This window comes from Cnephaeus nilssonii, assembly GCF_951640355.1.
Source record: "Cnephaeus nilssonii genome assembly, chromosome: X".
Taxonomy (NCBI): Eukaryota; Metazoa; Chordata; class Mammalia; order Chiroptera; family Vespertilionidae; genus Cnephaeus; species Cnephaeus nilssonii.
The window spans coordinates 82,851,354-82,871,072 of NC_137071.1; positions in this window are offsets into that span (position 1 = coordinate 82,851,354).

A 19,719-nucleotide genomic window follows, 5' to 3' on the forward strand; every position below is an offset into this window, starting at 1 on the left:
AGAACTGGGTTCTCAATAGACTTATTTCTTTAGTCATTTCATCATACTTTTGTACTTATTTTAAAAATCACTATACTAGCCCTAGCTGGTTTGGCTCAGTGGATAGAGTGTCGGCCTGTGGATAGAAGGGTCCCAGTTCGATTCCAGTCAAGGGCACATGTCCAGGTTGCAGGCTCGATTCCTAATGGGGGTGTGCAGGAAGCAGTTGATCAATGATTCTCTGTAATCATTGATGTTTCTATCTCTCTCTCCTTCTCCCTTCCTCTCTGAAATCAATAAAAAAAAAATTAAAAAATCACTATACTAATGGAATGGAACTTCTGATATACTAGAGGCCTGTTGCAGGAAGATTCCTGCAAGAATAGGGCTTCCTGCAGCCTGAGCAAAGTGGAGAAGGGGGCGAAGCCTGCCTCGCTCCCTCCTGTCTCTGCTGCCTCGCTCCCTTCTTCGCAGCTTCGTTCCCTTCTGCAGCGCTTGGCTCCCTTCTGCAGCGCTTGACTTCCTTCTACACTGTCTTCAGTCTTCGCTTCGTGCCTGTGTATGCAAATTAACTGCCATCTTTGTTGGGTTAATTTGCATACTCGCTCCTGATTGGCTGGTGGGTGTAGCAGAGGGAAGGTCAATTTGCATGTTTCTCTTTTATTAGTGTAGATGGTAGAACTATAAGTCCTAAAGCTACTCACTGATACAATGAATTTTTTTTTTTACCCTTTTGGAAGGTATCTTTTATTAGACTGGTTACTTCTTTTTTAAAAAATTATTTTTATTATGGGAAAATACATATAAAATTTACCCTCGTAACCATTTTAATTCACATTGTTGTGCAACCATCACCACCATCCATCCCAATAACTCTTTACATATTGCAAAACTGAAATTTTATACCCATTAAACAATAACTCCCCAATCCTCCCTCCCCCAGCATACCCTCTGACTTTTTTGCCTAATACATGAGTTTTGCTTTCCAAAATATTTATTTATTAAAATATATTTTTATTGATTTTACAGAGAGGATGGGAGAGGTATAGAGAGTCAAAAATATCAATGAGAGAGAAACATTGATCAGCTGCCTTCTGTACACCCTCTACTGGGGATCAAGCCTGAAACTAAGGTACATGCCCTTGACTGGAATCAAACCCAGGACTCTTCAGTGCATGAGCTGATGCTCTATCCACTGAGCCAAACCAGTTAGGGCTTCTCCAAAATCTTAAATTAGCAAGTACAGATTCATTATTTTGAAGGTTCCTTACCCTCCTGTTATTGGATATTGATCTACCTCAGCTTTTCCTGCTCCTACTGCTAATTATCTAAATATTTTTCAAGTAAGTTAAAAAAAAATCACTATCCATGCTTATCTGCCAAATTAGTCAACTATAAGGGGAAGGTGAATAAAAAGACTTCACCTATATCTTCATAAATAAGAATTTTAGAATTTCAGCAAGTATTTATTGAGGACCTACTGTATGCCCAATACTTTGTTGGATTTTAGAGAAGTGATTACACAATACTTCCCTAAAGAAGCCAATAGTCCTATTAGAAAAGGCAATTCTATCTATATATATAAAAGCTTAAGTGACCAAACAACCAGTCAATATGATGTGCACTGACAACCAAGGGGCATGCACTCAATGCAGGAGCTCCCTCCAGATGGTCAGTGTACCTCCATAGCCAACCTCCTGTGGCCAGCCAACCTCCTGCAGTCCTTTGCCCCCGGCCGGCAACCCTGATTGGTCCCTATCACTGGCCAGGCTGAAGGACCCCACCCATGCATGAATTCATGTACTGAGTCTCTAGTATAATAATAGAGTTCTGAAATTTATGATACAGATTATGTTGATTTCTCTCTTTCCTATCCTCCCATTCAGGATTAATTAAGGAAAAATAGACCAGTCACTTACTCTACTTTGGCCTTAGTTTTAACAACTATAAAACTAGTGAGTTATATAGCAGGTGATCTTTCTGTAAGGGGCCTTCAAACTAACCTTGTTATAAAAAAGAATACAAAAACCACTGTGGTTAAATGACTTATATTCCTAAGGTTACAAATGTTGAGATGCAAATCATATGTAAAATGGAGAAAAGAATATGGAGAAAATGCTCACAAATTTTACCACTGAAATGAAATTAGAATTCAAACATTGAAAACCTTGAAAGGTAATACATTATTATAAAGTAATTTGCTTTTTTAACTTTAGTTTTGCAATTTACTTTGGGTAAGTATCATTTTCAGAAAAGCAGCCAAATTAGTTCATATTTATAGTGAATATTCTTAGTCTTTTAATTAAAAGTGAAGCAATAAGATAAAATAAAAGTACGTTTATTTTGTAGAATAACATAAAATACATTTATGACAACACTTACATTGTTAGAAAAAAAATTAAAATACTCTACCACTCCTCACAAATATTTTTAAACATATTTTATTGATTTTAGAGAGGAAGGGAGTGGGAGAGAGAGATAGAAACATCAATGATGAGAGAGAATCATTGATTGGCTGCCTCTTGCAACCCCCTACTGGGGATCGAGCCCGGAGCCCAGGCATGTGCCCTTGACTGGAATCGAACCTGGGACCCCTCAGTCTGCAGGCTGACACTCTATACATTGAGCCAAACCACCTAGGGCCTCACAATTTTTTTTTAAGTTTTGCATGATAATTGAAATAATACTTGTTCTTTCTTCCTTGGAGTCATTCTTGGATCACCTTTATCTATTCTCAATTAAATCCATCACTATAGCTTCTGAATTATGTTTACAAAATGCTGCTTAAATGTGTCCAATTTTTCATTCCCATTGTGAATATAGAATTTTAGTGATAGTCCTTTAAAGCTCACTTCAAACTACTCCTCAAGTTTATGTTTGAACTTTAAAGATCTCCCACTGCCACCACAAAGTGGCCCAATTCCATGGGCAAAGCAAATATATGGTTAATAGTAACCAGATGCCAATGTAGCTGTCAAATGCCAAGATGAAATGAAGATACTACAGGATGGCTCATAAAGTAATGAGCTACAGGTAATGGGTGGCATTGGGAAATGACTTTAGACAATCTCATGCTTAATTCATAGATTGATGTACTGTTGTTTTATTAAGGCATGGGGTGGGGAAAGGTGAAGGGTATTATGCAGACTATAAAGCCAAGAAGCCATACTTAAATTCAAATTTGTTATAATTTTGTATGTTCAGTGTAAAAAGACTACTACTATATAAAAATCATCTAGTGGGTTGACACTCACATACATAAGAATACTAGAATTTGAATCTCAGATTTGAAAGAACATAAACATTGTTGCACCACTTAAGTGCCACTTAGCACAGTGTATTGCATTTTGTTATTATTATTTTTCTTTTATATTCCAGGATCTCTTATGTACCAGGCATGATGTTTAAGGTTTTATATGCATTAGATCATTTTTTTTTCTTTTAAAAAAAATCTTTATTGTTGATAGTATTACATATGTCCCTTTCTCCACCACCACCCCCGCCATTGACCTGTAAGAAATATTTTTTTACTGCTGCATAGTATTGCATGGTATAGTTGTACCATAGTTTTTTTATCCACTCATCTACTGATGGGCATTTGGGCTATTTCCAGAGTTTAGCTACTGTAAATTGTGCTGCTCTGAACATAGGGAAACTGGAGAACATTATACTAAGCAAAATAAGCCAGAGAAAGACAAGTATCACATGATCTCACTCCTATGTGGAATCTAATGAACAAAATAAACTGATGAACAAAATAGATCCATAGATATATTACTTTTTAATTTGAGCCTTAACCTTTCCTATTGAAATATGAATTCACACAGAATGAAATTATATGTTATTCATGTTTATACCTTCACCCAATTATTCTCCTCATATAACACTACACCTTCTGGATTTTGCAAAAATATATTTCTGAATAATCCTAATATATAAAAAGCCAGGGGCCATCACGACTGAAACAACTGGACAGATGAGCAAATAACAGGCTGCATGGGGCAACAAGGCTGGCAGGGGGGTTAGTGAAGGACAACCAAATGACTGAGCAGCAGGCTGCATGAGACAACCAGACCAGCAGGGTGGACAGTTGGGGGTGACCAGGCTGGCAGGGGGACAGTTTGGGGTGACCCGGCCAGGGGGGGTGGGGGGGCGGCAGTAAAGGATGATCAAGTCAGCAGGTAGAGGCAGTTAGGGGTGACAAGGCTGGCAGAGGGGGGCAATTGGGGGCAACCAGGCCAGCAGTGGGGTCAGTAAGGGGTGACCAGGCTGATGGGGGGGCATTTAGGGTCAACCAGGCCAGGTGGGAGGGGCAGTTGGGGGTGACCAGGCAGGCAGGGGGGCAGTAAGGGGTGATCAGGCCAGCAAGCAGAGGCAGTTAGGGGAGACCAGGCCGGCAGAGGGGGGCAATTGGGTGAGACCAGGCTGGCAGGCAGGTGAGCAGTTAGGAGCCAGTGGTCCCAGATTGTGAGAGGGATGTTCGACTGCTGGTTTGGGCCCGATCTCTGAGATCAGGCCTAAACTGACAGTTGGACATCACCCAAGGGGTCCCAGATTGGAGAGGGTGCAGTCAGGGCTGAGGGAACCCCCCCCCCCCCCCGCCGTGCATGAATTTTGTGCATCGGGCCTTTAGTCCCATATAATAAAAGGCTAATATGCAAATCGACCAGTTGCTATGACATGCACTGACCACCAGGGGGCATACACTCAACTCAGGAGCTGCCCCCTGGTGGTCAGTGCACTCCCACTCGGGGAGCACTGCTCAGCCAGAAGCCAGGGTCATGACTGGTGAGCGCCACATCGGTGGCAGAGCCTCTCGCACCTCCGCGGCAGTGCTAAGGACCCCTTGGGGGATGTCCACCTGCAAGAGGGCACAGACGGGCTAAGGGACCCGCCCCCTTCCCCAGTGCATGAATGTTGTGCACCAGGCCTCTAGTAAATAGATCAAAGTACAGAAGCACTGTGGGAAAAGGTTTTTAGAGTATAAATTTAGAGTTAAATGACTTGGGTTCTAGTCTTTCATGAGCCTCTACGTTCTTAGCTGATAAACTAAATCAGGATGGATAGTCACTAAGATCATGTTAAAAGCTACAATCTTATGAGAATACTGATAGTTTACTAATTCTAAAAATTCACTTTAAATAGTAATGCTCAGGTAGTTGATTTTTATAGCCCAGAAAATAATAGTCATGACTCCTTAACTACGTAAGAAATCCTTGAACAAACTAAAGACATTTCATACTTCGGGCCTTGATCTTGTCACTTTCCATTCATTCCCATGAGCTAAATGTGTAAGGATTCATTATTTAAAGATTTGGAATGAGTAAAAATGTCTCTCCTTTTTGTATTTTCTTCTTTTTTCAAATATAGTTTATTGATTTTTTTACAGAGAGGAAGGGAGAGGGATAGAGAGTTAGAAACATCGATGAGAGAGAAACATCGATCAGCTGCCTCCTGCACACCCACTACTGGGGTTGTGCCCGCAATCAAGGTACACGCCCTTGACTGAAATCAAAACTGGGACCCTTCAGTCCACAGGCTGACGCTCTATCCACTGAGCAAAACCGGTTAGGGCCTTTTCGTATTTTCTTACTTAAATTTAAGAAATAATTGGCTATCAATAACAAATTAAACATAACCATTTTAAATTAAACTGTCCGTAGATATAAATCTTCCACAATAGTTCATTAATATCTTACTGAATATTAATGTTATCAATGCTTAGTTTATGATTGAGCCTCATGATTTGTATACATTTTTGGGGACACCCTGTATATTCTTAGATTTAATTGGATACATAACCTACTACTTTGTAGAGGGCTTCAAAAGAAAAGTAAACTTGTGAACAAGTAGTTCACCTGAAGGCCTTAAATTACACTTCATATGACATTTTCCCCTGCACCAGAACTTTTCTTTTAAGAGAAGTATTCAGTTTAGCATATTTGTATTTGTACTCAGAACTGATTCTTTGAGGGTGACTCCAGGTGGTAAGAAGGAGAACAGGAAAGTCATTTATAGCTGTTCATGACTTCTCTCTGTGTTTTATTTTGATTTCTAATTATTTCCCCATGAAAGTAATACCTAGCTAATTTTTTAATTATTTTTTTTATTGATTTCAAAGAGGAAGGGAGAGGGAGAGAGAGGTAGAAACATCAATGATGAGAGAATCATTGATGGGCTGCCTCCTGCACGCCCCCTATTGGGGATTGAACCCGCAACCTGGGCATGTGCCCTTGACCGTAATTGAACCCAGGACCATTTAGTCTGCAGGTCGACGCTCTATCCACTGAGAGAAACAGCCTAGGGCAATATCTAGTTAATTTACTACCATTTTTAATGGATCTAAATTTAGACCATTCGTGTTGCTATAAAATAACTTCAAATGAATTATTCAAACTTTTGTCATAAGCCAGATTTGAACCTATGGCACTGAAGCTACTCTAGATCTAGTGGAGATATCCTGTATATTTCTATCATCAACATCACTTAAGAAATATTTTTGAAGTGTAATTATACGTGACATTGTAAAAATATGGCAGAGAGTGTAGCATTTATTCTTAAAGTCACAGAACTGTCAAGGTGGTATTTCATGAACATTGTTTGTGTGGTATGGTTCCTACCATAAAGGAACTTACATTTGGTAGGATAAAATATGTGAACATGTAACAAAAATTGAGCAGTTATATAATGAAGTACTAAATTATGTGCTATGAACAAACAAAGAGAAATAAATAATTAAGGGAATTTTATTGGAACACATAGAAACCGAACTAGAGCCTGAGGATAACTAGGGTTTGAGTTGACACAGAGGAAGGGAAACATTCCAAAAGCGTGTTGGGTGTTCATGTTTCACAGTGTGGGGAAAGGTAAGTTTGCAACTAATTACTATGATAGCAACCTTTTATTTAAATATATTTAAGATAATGGTGAAACATGCACCATCAGATGTTCTTTGGGTAGCTGAAAATATGATATTGGATTTTTTGGAAAGATGGCAAGCCTAGAGGGAAAAGAATTTGGAACAATTCATACTACTCAGATTTAGCTGTATTTCAAAACTTTCTGAATGAGAGAAGGATGTAGAGAGAAAAGAACAGAGGTCCAAATATTAAGCATTGACCACTCATTATTACATTAAATGACTGTTAAGATTCTACTCTGTGCAAGACATTTGAGCACTCCGGGGCCTCCCAGGAGAAGACACAATATTCAGATCTCATCTCCAGTAGTTGGGAGTCTAGTTAGAGATCCAATATATGAACTATACATAAAGGAACTATACAGAAAAGCAAGGTCACTGTTAAACTTAGAAAAATTTCAGAAGGAAGAGTAGATTAAAAAGAGATTGAATGGGATTAAAATACTGATATAAAAACCTCTTTGGGAGAAAAAAAAAAAAAACCTCTTTGACCCAAAACTCATAGAAGGAATATGAATTTGGACAGGCTCTCTCAGGTGCCCTTTTCCACTATTACTTAAACCTACAGTAACCAAATTTTTTGACTGACTCACAGAAATTCTTAGATGGATATTATTTTTGTTAAAAAAAAAAAAACCCACACACTCCTCGAGTCTGGAGTCATTCATTCTCAATCCTTTTGCTCTTAACTTACTTGAAAAATAAATCAGAAAACTAGTTCAGTAGCCTGTGTGTGTCCAATAATATATTAGGTTAGTTAAATAACAAATGGAAATAGTAAGATCCTTACAGGTATAAATAATGTGAATTCTTTGTTATCAGCAAGTCCTTAGATATCTAAATTATGCCTGGACTCATACTACAAGTATGTTAATAATGAGCTGTAAATTCAACTCTCAGATAAAATCAATTGTCTGGATAGCAAGTGACTATTAGTTCTCAACTTCAAAAGAGTCATTCATTTTTGTTGGATCATTTATGTAGTTTAATGTTGTTAGGAATATTAGCAAAGTACTTTATAATTTTTAAATGCATAGATGACATTATGAAAGCAACAACATAGTAAGTAGCAAGCATATTACTAAAACAATAGAACTAAAGTATACTAATAACATTTGTAATAGACTTAATATAGCTTTTGCTTTAAAGATGAATAAATTAAGCATAGAGAGGGTCCCTGATTTATTCCAGGTCACACAGCTAATTATTGGCAAAGCTTAAAAAGAGAACCCAAATCTCCTAAATCTGAAAGCAGGTTCTCTTCCACCATGGCCCACTGCACCTGGAAGGCTATGTGGCATATTAAATGAAAGTCTTTAAAAATTTGACTACATTACATTGTCCTTGAGAATCATGTTATGCTTAATAAATTCAGAATGAACAGAAAGTGAATTTATATTGTTGGATTCAGTAATTAGAAACTTACTACAAGGATGTGAATACACTCAAGATTATGAATTTTATTCTTAATGTTATGTAGGTAAAAGATGTGTGTGATATGATATATATTATATATGTTCACAGTGAGAGAAAAATAATCTTGTAAAAGATGAGTATTTTTTTTTGAGGTTTAAATGAAAGGACTGACCAGTTGACAGGTCCTGTTCACTTATTTATGTTAGTCATTATTTCTTAATTTGTTGGAGCAACTGAATTCTGAAACAGCTCAAGGCTGGATGCTTCCTTTCTATAAATTACATCTGTTAAAATGTATAAATGCAAGCATGAGTCACTAGCTACAGAATTCCAGCTTTAATCCATTATGTCATTTTTATAAGGAAACAAACCAGTGACCTTCATGTGGTTTTAAAGACAATGAATCTGTGAACTACAGAATATGTACGAGATGAAATCATAACATGAACAATCAAATGAGTTTAATGGTATGATTTAAAAGGTGAAATAAAGTACATTTTATAGAATGAAGTCTGTTTACTTCTGTGGTTCTTCTTCCACTATTCACTTGCATGTACGCCTTACATATATTGGATTGATTTAATACCAAATTCAGTCACATAACTTGTAAGCACATTTTAAATAGTTATGAAACAGTAACCTGAAGGAAAATGCATAATCCAAAAAAATTTTCAATGAATGTTTGGTTGAGAGGTTTCAGTTATTTATTTATTCAAAATTTTGTCAGAACTTTTAAACTATAGTATTACTGAAATTGTTATTGATATTTACCATTCAATCCAGTAAATGGGGAACAAAATTTCTGAAGTATGAGGTGGTTCAGGGAAGAAATTATGTGTTTCTTTAATAAAAAGAGGACAGGAAGGACCCTGGCCAGGTGGCTCAGATGGTTGGAGCATCATCCACTATACCAAAAAGTTGTGAGTTCGATTCCTGGTCAGGGCACATACCTCAGTTGTGGGTTCGATATCCAGTTGGGCACATACAGGAAGCAACCAATCAATGTTTCTCAGGTTGATCTCTCTCTCTCTCTCTCTCTCTCTCTCTCTCTCTCTCTCTCTCCCCCCTCCCTTCCTCTCTCTTAAAAAAAATCAATGAAAACATATCCTTGGATGAGGATAAAAACGAGAGACAGAGAGGGGAAAGAAAAGGAATTAAATAACATTTAATGCCCACCATATCCTAGTCAGTGCATTTGACAAAGTGCATGAATTCTCTTATGTAATTTTCACAACAACCATAATAAATACGTAACGGAGACATAGAAGGGTTAAGTCATGTGTCCAAATATATAGCTAAGTATGAGGTAGATCGAGGAAACAAGCTCAATTCCGTCTGATTACAATGGTTGTGTATGTTTTTTCCATTGCACCTTGATTAACAGCCTTAAGTTTTAAAATTATGTCAAACATTCATGCACAAAATACGCTGCTATTATAACATTCACTTAGTCACTGACAATCTCAAAGAACTAAATAAATGGAAGGCAAGTCAGGAGACTTTAGTCATATATCACCTTCTATACATTAAGAGTGTGTGTATTTTCAAATACCTCAGCTCATTTTGAAAGGTCAGGGAATTATTACTTACTAATAGAAATAAAGATGAAAATGTGTGCAAAATGCTATCTAATAATAATAACTGCCAATGAAATAGGAAAATAGAATAAATCATAATATTTAAAACAGACACAAATTATTTAATTAGAGGTCATTGTGATTAAGAGCATTTGGAGTATGTAAATGTAAAAAAAAATTAAAAATTTTTGAAAATGTGTTTAACATCAGATGAAGAGTATTGTTACATTTGGACTGCTTGATATCCTTAGCTATGTACTCTTTACCATATAATAAGCAAGTGTCCTAAGGGTAGTTTGGGAAATAGTTTAAAGAGCAGTTTAAATAGGTTTTAGAGTCTAAACTTTCTCATCTTAAAAAACATGAGGGTAATAATTTGTGCCTTGCAGGAATGCTCCAGAGATAAATTATATAGTGTATATGTAGAACCTAACACATAATTAATTATCAATAAAAATAAAAATGGATCAGACAGATTCACCTCAAGTTCCCCCAAACTGCATTTACTTGGGGAAAAAAGGCAGTCATAATAACACCAGGAACATTTTCACTGCATATTCCATGAAATTTCATTCTGCCTTTGTATCTTTATAACAGTAATCAGGAAAGTTAAATCTATAGTCAATTTCTTTTATTTTTTTCCCAATTCTGTCTAAACCAAACTTGCCACATATAACTATCAGAAAACTTTTGTGTATAGTATGTGCTATTTGTAGATGAATGCCATAATAAAGCAGTTGATCAAACTTATCATCTGTGTTGTTGTTGTTTTCCTTAAATCTCTAGTATGGAGCACACTTTCTTAAAATTATATTTATTTGGATAATTTTTATAAAGTAAAACTGCCTCTCATTCTGGTTGGCTTTGCATTATCCTTTTAGCATTGTATACTGGTGTAGCATAACAAATTAGTAGAATCTTTCTTTAAAAAAATTTTTATTGATTTCAGAGAGAGAGTAAAGAAGAGAGAGGGAGAGAGAGATAGAAACATCAATGGTGAGAGAATCATTGATGGGCTGCCTCCTGCATGCCCCTACTGGGGATCGAGCCCGCAACCTGGGCATGTGCCCTTGACCAGAATCCAACCCAACCCCTCAGTCCACAGGCCGACACTATCCACTGAGCCAAACCAGCTAGGGCTGTAGGATCTTTCAATTGGTACACATTTGATCTTTCCACATAAAAATTTTTTTAAGTACATAAAACCCAAATATAAAAACTGAGGTCTTCTACTCAAAATATGATGTCTATTATTTAATATCCTTCCCATTAAAATAATCTCATAAGAGCTAATAAAATATACACTGAGTGGCCAGATTATTATGATCTCTGAACGCATGATAATCTGGCCACTCAGTGTATATCCTATATAATAAAAGGCTAATATGCAAATTGTCCCCTCGACCAGGAGTTCGACCAGCAGGCAGGCCAGCCAACCGCCCATGTCCCCTCCCCCTGGTCAGGCTGGCCAGACCCCACCCATGCACGAATTCATGCCCCGGGCCTCTGATATATATACATATATACACACACACACACACACTGAGTGGCCAGATTATTATGCCTTTAGAGATCATAATAATCTGGCCACTCAGTGTATAAGTAGATTCTATTTATATCCTCAAATATATGTTTTAATCTTTTTCTGAAGTGTGTATGTTCTATATACACTAGAAAATAACTTTTTTATTTATTTGAACTGTGCTAAATATGAGAATGTGTTAAACAATGTGCCATTTTGTATTTGAAAGCTTTTTCCAGTGGTTTTGCCTTTTGTAATTGCTTCGATAGTACACTGCATTGCTCTCTTTGACATGATCCAGTAACTTTAAAGGCAGTATCTTGTTAGACAAATATTGAGGTGTTAAATAATCCATGGTAACTTGAACAGAAAGTTAAGAAATTTAAGTTAATAAATCAACAGAACAAGGCAAGGATATATGTATGCAAAAACTACGGTACATTTACACAATGGAATACTACGCAGCTATAAAAAAGAAGGAACTCTTACCATTTGCAACAGTATGAATGGCTGGAGAGTATTATGCTAAGTGAAATAAGCCAGCCTGAGAAAGATAAGTATCACATGATCTCACTCATATGTGGAATCTAATGAACAAAATAAATTGGTGAATGAAATAGATCCAGAGACATAGAAGCATGGAACACACTGTCAAACCTCAGAGGGAAGGTGGGGGAGAGTGGGTGGGTGGGAAGAGATCACCAAAGAACTTGTATGCATATGTGCATAACCTGTGGACACAGACAATAGTGTGGTGAAGGCCTGGGGTAGAAAGGGGGATGGGGGCGGGCTAGAAGAGGTCAATGGGGGAAATAAGGGTACATATGTATTACTTTCAACAATAAAGATTTTTTAAAAATTAAAAAAAAAGACTCAGTGAAAAAGAGAACAATGTTTTAACCAAAGGGTAGAAGAAATATACAAAAAGAACACAGTGTGGTTCCATTTATATGAACTTCTAGATCTGGCAAAAATAATCTACAGCAATTGAAGGTGGTTCCCTGGAGTTGGGAGGGGAGCAGGAAGAAGAAAACATTATATATCTTCATTGGTGTGGCATTTACGCAGGTGTGTATACCTTTATCAAAACTAATCAAACTCTATATTTAAACTATGTACATTTTATTATAATAAAATTATACTTCATTAATATACAGTTCTTAAAAATCAAAGTAGGCAATAAAGGGCACCATTGGATTTGAATGTGGTGATTTTAAAAAATATTTATTTTTATTGATTTCAGAGAGGAAGTGAGAGGGAGAGAGAGATAGAAACATCAATGATGAGAGAGGATCATTGATTGGCTGCTTCCTGCCCGCCCCCTACTGGAGGTTGAGCCCACAACTCGGGCATGTGCCCTGACCAAGAATCAAATCATGACCTCCTGATTCATAGGTCAATGCTCAACCACGGAGCAACACCAGCTCGGCAGAATGTGGTGATGTTTTAATCCTGAATGAAAGATTACTCTCTTCTTTTTAAATATTGAATATCCATGTCATTCCAAAGAAGTACATTAAGTTCTTTTGTAATGCTGGCATTTATTCCTTCTACTCAGGATTTAGTATTGCCATTTTACTGATGACTTTTAGCCACAGTAAGCTAGGCATTTCTGTGATAGACATTCCACTTTAAATGCCTGTTCTTTTTCTAGTGTTTCAACTGAGGAAAAATAAAGGAGGAAACATATCCATTACATCTTCATAGGGTTCTTAATGACTTGTAAAGCACAATTTGGAATTGAAAGTACTATTTTATATTATCCTTCTTTAGGGAAGGCTAATAGCAAAATAAGTAACTTTTGTAGGAAAAGTAGAATAAAATTTGTCTTGAACAATCACAAAATTACCCTTAATGTCACTTTATAAATCAGTTATAAGTACCATCAGAGGTAATAGGATTGCACATGTAACATTGAAAAATATTCTATGCACTACTTTTGTAGGAAGGAATTATATAATGTTTGGATTAATGTATAGAGCCAGGTTGTGGTCAGGAGTATTTCTCTTTTCTATCTAGAGTCACTAAATTACATAGGAAAAAAAATCTATCAAAATCATGTGGGAACTTAAAAAATAACAGTTTCGTAAGATGGATAAACACTTGAAATGACAGAAAGTTGATAATAAAAATATATCTCAGATTAATGTATAAATAGCTGAGGAAAAAAGACTGGAAAAGGAGAGCATATGATAGAGGCAAAATATTAATATAAAAAATTTCATGGTCTTGGGGGAGGGGCGAAGCAAGTGGGGCTAAAGAAAGAGACATACATTAAGAAAATATATAATTTCACTTAGGTATTCCAGACTTTTTCAAAATTAATTAAAATTTTAGAAATGTACAGTAAAATTTTAGAAACATTAGAAAATACATTTTCAGTTGATGTCTTAAAGAAAATTTTTAAACTATCAGATTGCTTGCTTTTTAATGAAAGAGCAGAAATGCTTCATTATAAGATATCTCAATCCTCCCCTAAGGGGTGGGGGTGTGTGCAATAAATAAATCCTTCATGAATAAATGGTGTATCACAATCCTAGCTCACATTTGTTCTGACTGCAATGTCACAGATAACCACTAGGGGGAGGTATTTCCACCAGCAACTGTTCTCTGGCCACAAACGTTTTATTCCCTGGAAGGGTACTCGTACAATTAGGTAAAATTAAGTGGGAGCTACAGCAAGTAGAATGGATCACTATTGTGTATTGAAATGACTTCATGCTTTATTGTAATTCTACGTATAATTTTTAATGTACAGACTAATAACTTGGCCACCAGCTTCTTCAATGTGCATGGAGTTTCATCATTGCTCAATGATTGCTGTTTTATACCTCTGCTTCTTTAAACATGCTAGGTGGAACCAGTTTTATGTCTTTTTCATGAAGAAATTATTTTTATTTTCTATAGGTCCCCTACCATTTCATTAAAATAGAGGATTAATGTGATAATATGTTCTCACATATTTATTTCAATAAATCTTTGCATTATTTGGAGCTGTAAGAGAAATGAAAATGCTAGTTCAAATTTATAATATTAAATGTATTTTCTGAAATTTAAATTAAAATTGCAAGACTTTTACTCAAGTGGGTTTTCACTAATTCGAAGTAAGAACTTATTTTTATTTACTGTCATAAGGAATGAAAAATGCTAAGATTTGTTGTTATAATTCATTGTATGGATAATCCATTGTTGGATGATTAAAGGAGTAGTTGCATTAAAATATTTAAATGTAGCTTTAGAATTTATTACTTGTGCTTTCCATTGTACTTCAATTATGGTAACATAACTTTATGAGATAATAAAATATTTCAATGTCTTCAAATAATTTGATAATTGATATTTCCTATGTATTTTCCATAACTCTAATGGATGCTAATCTCTTCATTTTACTCACTTGGATGAATGTAAGAATTAACTTTTTAGGGGAGGAAAAACTTTTTCTCTACCCTCTTGGGTTCTGTAACTGAGCTGGGCAAATTAAACTAACAAAAGAGATTAATGGGTGATAAAGGTTTGTTTCATATGTATATGGCAGTCAAAAAAGAAAGGAGCTGGCGTGTTTAATTGTTCAAATTAAAGGCTTATATATATACCTACCTTAGTGGTGAGTGGGTGGGGAGTGAGGAAAGTTTTCCATAGGAAAAACAAATAGATTTCTTTAGGAAAGACAAATGAGTTTTTAAAAGAACAAACAGGAGATAAGGTTTGTCTGTACAGCTATGAGCTTTCTGTCTCCTTCAGAACTATAAAATTCCCCTGGAGAAGGGATTTATGGCAGCCTCATTTTCCAGAAGTTGCTGCTCTTAGTCAGATAAGGGAAGCTCTGGGTCCCCCCAGGCCCCGTCTCCCCCCTCACATGGCATCTGTTGAATCTCAAAATGTCTTCAACTTAAAATAATCTTTATACCAACTCTGGGGCTCTGAGTGGGTTCCCACAGCTTTATATTTTAAGAAAATCTTTGAATTTAAAACTTTTTGGTTATATTTTAAGTGCTTTGGGAAACATTTTATGATGAAAACATGTTAAATATTAATGTGGTTACACCTAATTTATTTTTCCTACTGCATAAATGTCGCTGGCTAATATGTTTTGTTTTCACATCCCCAAATGTATAATGTCAATAGACACTTTAAAAATAATTGGTACTGAAATGGTGTTTCAGATGTTATTTCCCCTTCTAGCTTCTAATATTGTTTTAATACCTATTGGTAAATACCATTTAAGTACTTTTGGTCTGTAATTATTTTAAGCAAAATAATGTTTTCTCTTAATATCAGATTTAGAATTTTGCTGATTCTTTTATAATACTTAACTGATATTTCATTTCCACTTTAACTGAAGGGTTGACACTGACATAAATGAGACTGTCTTTGTTCAGATACTTATGGATATCAGCCTCATTACTTTTCAGTTATACTTTATATGTAAATAGTGTAAATTGTTATCCTAAATAGCACCTTACTAATAGAGTTCTTATTGTATTTTTTTAAATGTTTGCTTTTAGGGTTATCAACTAATCAATATCCACGAGCATCTATAGGCCAACCATCACCGTCCTTCAAAAATAATTGTAAGTATACCCGTACACATATCTCAGGACTCTTATTTTGCAATAATATCAACCATTATATTTAAAGTATTCCTATTATTTTGCTAATGTAGACCTACTTTTGAACCAGTAAAACATTTGCCATTAGTGATTTACAATATTTGAAGGATATTATTTAATGCAACTTAAAAAATCTCAGGCTCATTTATTACCAAATAATGTGTTAAACAGACACCCTTGCCAAAGCATTTAGCCAATATTCTGACTTTATATGAAATAAATATAAAATAAGATAACATAAATAAGAACAATTAAGTTAATGAAGACAAAATATGAATGTTCAGTTTTCTCCTTCAGAAACAAACTCATATCCAAGATTGGGGCATAGGAAATCCAGCTATTGTTTTTCTATTATAAATTTTAGCAAGCAAAGCTCTTAAAACTAGTCTTCATAAATGGTCCTAAAAAAACTCAGAAGAAGTAGGAGGGAAGACTTAGAACACTGTTTCTCAAAAAGAGATTATCAAGTTATAAATGCTGAACAACACTGATCCAGAGAATTGACAACTTTGCATTCTGTAAGCTTCCTGAGCATGATATTAAAAGTTAGGCAAGGTGGGTCAAAATGGAATCCCAGACAGCATGGGGAATACTTAATTAAATCCTTGATTGTTCTTAGAGTCATATACATATATTTAATACTACAGAATGTTTTTAGAATGATAGTGCTGAGAAAAGAACTGATAAGATCATAGAGGTTAATTTATTTTGACAGTAAAATGTTAACAGATTCTTTTAGTATTAAATTAATACATACTCATTATATAAAATATTAAATAATACAAAAATAAAAGGGAAAGTGGAAGTCTATCAAAATTGGAGAGAGGTTAGGGATGGAATAGACTTGGGAATGTCTGTTATACACATTATTAATGATCAAAAAAGAAAAGAAAAAAAGTGATTTTACATCAAGACAGTTGCATCAAATTGGCTGCATTATAATGTAGCCATTATAATGTTAGGATGGCCAACATCAAATTGTCCTGCTATGTTGTTTATTGACTCACCATTTAAGATGATGACAAAGGTTACACTTCCTTTGTTTAATATGTATTGAAAAAGTTCATGATGCTATAGGCAGCTTTCCATGGGGGAAAAAATGAAATTCAGAAAGTGTAAAATGTACAATTTTAAAGAACCCCAGTAGCTGTTTTGAGCATGCACAGGAAGCCACTCTAAGTCTGTGAAGATCTGAGTTTGCCTGCAGATGTTTTCACTGCATTTGTGAAACAGGTTAACGTGGACATGAAGGTAAGTTCACACTCAGGCTTCAAACAGTGTTCATACAAGGCCATCCCACTTATATCAATGGCATAGTAATCCCTGCCTGGTAGTAAAAACCAAGGTCAGCTTTAGTAGAATATGAAAACCAATTTCATCTTTAGTATCTTCCTTTCAGCACTATCTATCCTTACCATATTATCTCCATAATGATTGCTCCTTGCTCTTCTCCCAGGCCTGTGCACTCCTCTTTACACACAGGCCTGTTGACACCTTGCTCTTATCCACCTGCTAATGGGAGAATATTTGATACACAAATTAATCCCAAGGGGGAAAATACCTAACAAGCCTATCCCATCCAGAGATAGAGACACATTTTAACATTGAATTCCCCGATGGGCTGAAAGAAAAAATATGCCCTAAATCTCATCATGTAAGTTTGTAAGGTTGTTCTTTCTTCACTTCTCCACAAGGCTGGCATCTCCAGGGCGTTTTAGTGACATGAAAAATTTACGCACAGTGTATACTTAATTAGAAACTGATTATTTTTGGTGAATAATTACTAATGGCACTGAATGTGTTCATTTTCATTGTACAAAGAGCTTTATTATAATGGGTATACATCTACACCTGAAATTCTTCAAGTGTTTAAAATGTGGGTCCCTGGTGATTTCTGTGGCTATTTTAAACTATGTAAGAATCAATTGATCATAAAAAATAAAAGTCAGTTGACCTGATTGGTTTTTAGCTATCACTCAAACTTAGTAATACCTTCCCTTAAGCTCTAATAATGTTACCTATGCTACTATGATATACATATATATATGGTGTGTGTGAGTGATATCCCCATAAAGTAATAACTTAGGTAATGCATTTAAAGTCTCCTGTGAAAATGATCACTTGGACAGCTGTGCTCCTCCTGAGCTGGATAAGGTTTGTAATATCAGTAAGTATTAAAGGTAAACATTAATTTTTCCCCCCTGTAAAATCCTATGTAAAGCTTCTTCACAGAGAGAGCGGTTGTAATGAAGAAATGGTGTACATACATCGCCTTTACAATGTCATGGCAGGATTTATACTTGTCACTCTCTTAACACCTATATTAACAAAATTTTATTTTTCTATCTTTTATTTATGTGGCTTTGTGTTACTACAAATAAATACAGCTTTACTTAACAGGATTGTGTTTCAATATGAGTTCTCTGATATATACCTGAGTATATCAGAGTTCTTTGCTCTAGGTTACTAAATTAGTTTAAGACATAGACTAACAAAAATCAAATATTACCTACATTGATAGACTTTTCCCTTATTTAACTTTGCAGTGCATTTTAGTTAATTTCTTTCTTCACAAATATTTTAATTCTTGGATTTAATAAAAACTAAATATATTTTATTGCTATTCAACTCTTTGTTTGGTTAAAGTAAATAATACATAATCAAAGCTCACAAAAGGTGTACAGAATTTGTGTTAAATAATATCATAGTGTGTCCTGTGCAGCGTATATGCCATTTATATCACCTATAGGAACTAACAGAGTGTCTTGCACATAATACATATTTAATAACATATTTAATATTAGTTCAATAAGAACTATGAACTAAAAATGATAAAATAATTGCACCTCTAGAAGAAAGGTACCTAGTCTGGCACGCTTTTTAGTAAATGAATATATACACACATTTAAAGCATAGAAAAATATGAAACTTAATAAGATAATTTCACATTTTTTTACTTTTATTAATATTCTAAAAATTTAAGTAGTCCTCTATAATAATCAATTGAACTCTAAAACATGGCATTAACTAAGTACCTAAAGAGACTTTTATTGGATTTAATAATCTAATTGAGCCAATAACTTGAAAACTATATGCTGTACATATTTTTCACTCTGAGTAGCTTGCACCAAAATCCAACAAGGTTGACAATATAGTTTAGAAGGCACACATTCTAAGATATTTCAACTTTTCAAAATAAGTGAAAATTACTTTATTTTGGAAAGGTAATTAGGCAAATAGTTACAAAGCAGAGTTACGTGTCCATCCATACTAGATAACAATAAAATAATTGTATGCGTGTTATTTTTAACCATATGCCTTTAAAAATATGCTTGTACTTTTATATTATACTTTTCAAAACATTTATATCACCTTAAATATGAAATATGGGTATGACTTAAGTAACTGCAGCAAGTAAATCAGCACATCGTATAGTGATCAAAGAGTATGACATAAACAATATTGTTTTTATTTCACTCTTTAAAAATATTTATTAGTCTTAACTTTAGTACATATTGCTCTAATTAAAAAAAATACCCCAGCCCTGGCTGATGTGACTCAGTTGGTTAGAGTATTCCCCAGTACACAGAAAGGTCACGGGTTCAGTTCCTGGTCAGGCCACATGCTTAGGTTGTGGTTTCGATATCTGGTTGGGGTGTGTATAGGAGGCAACCTATCGATATTTCATTCTCATAT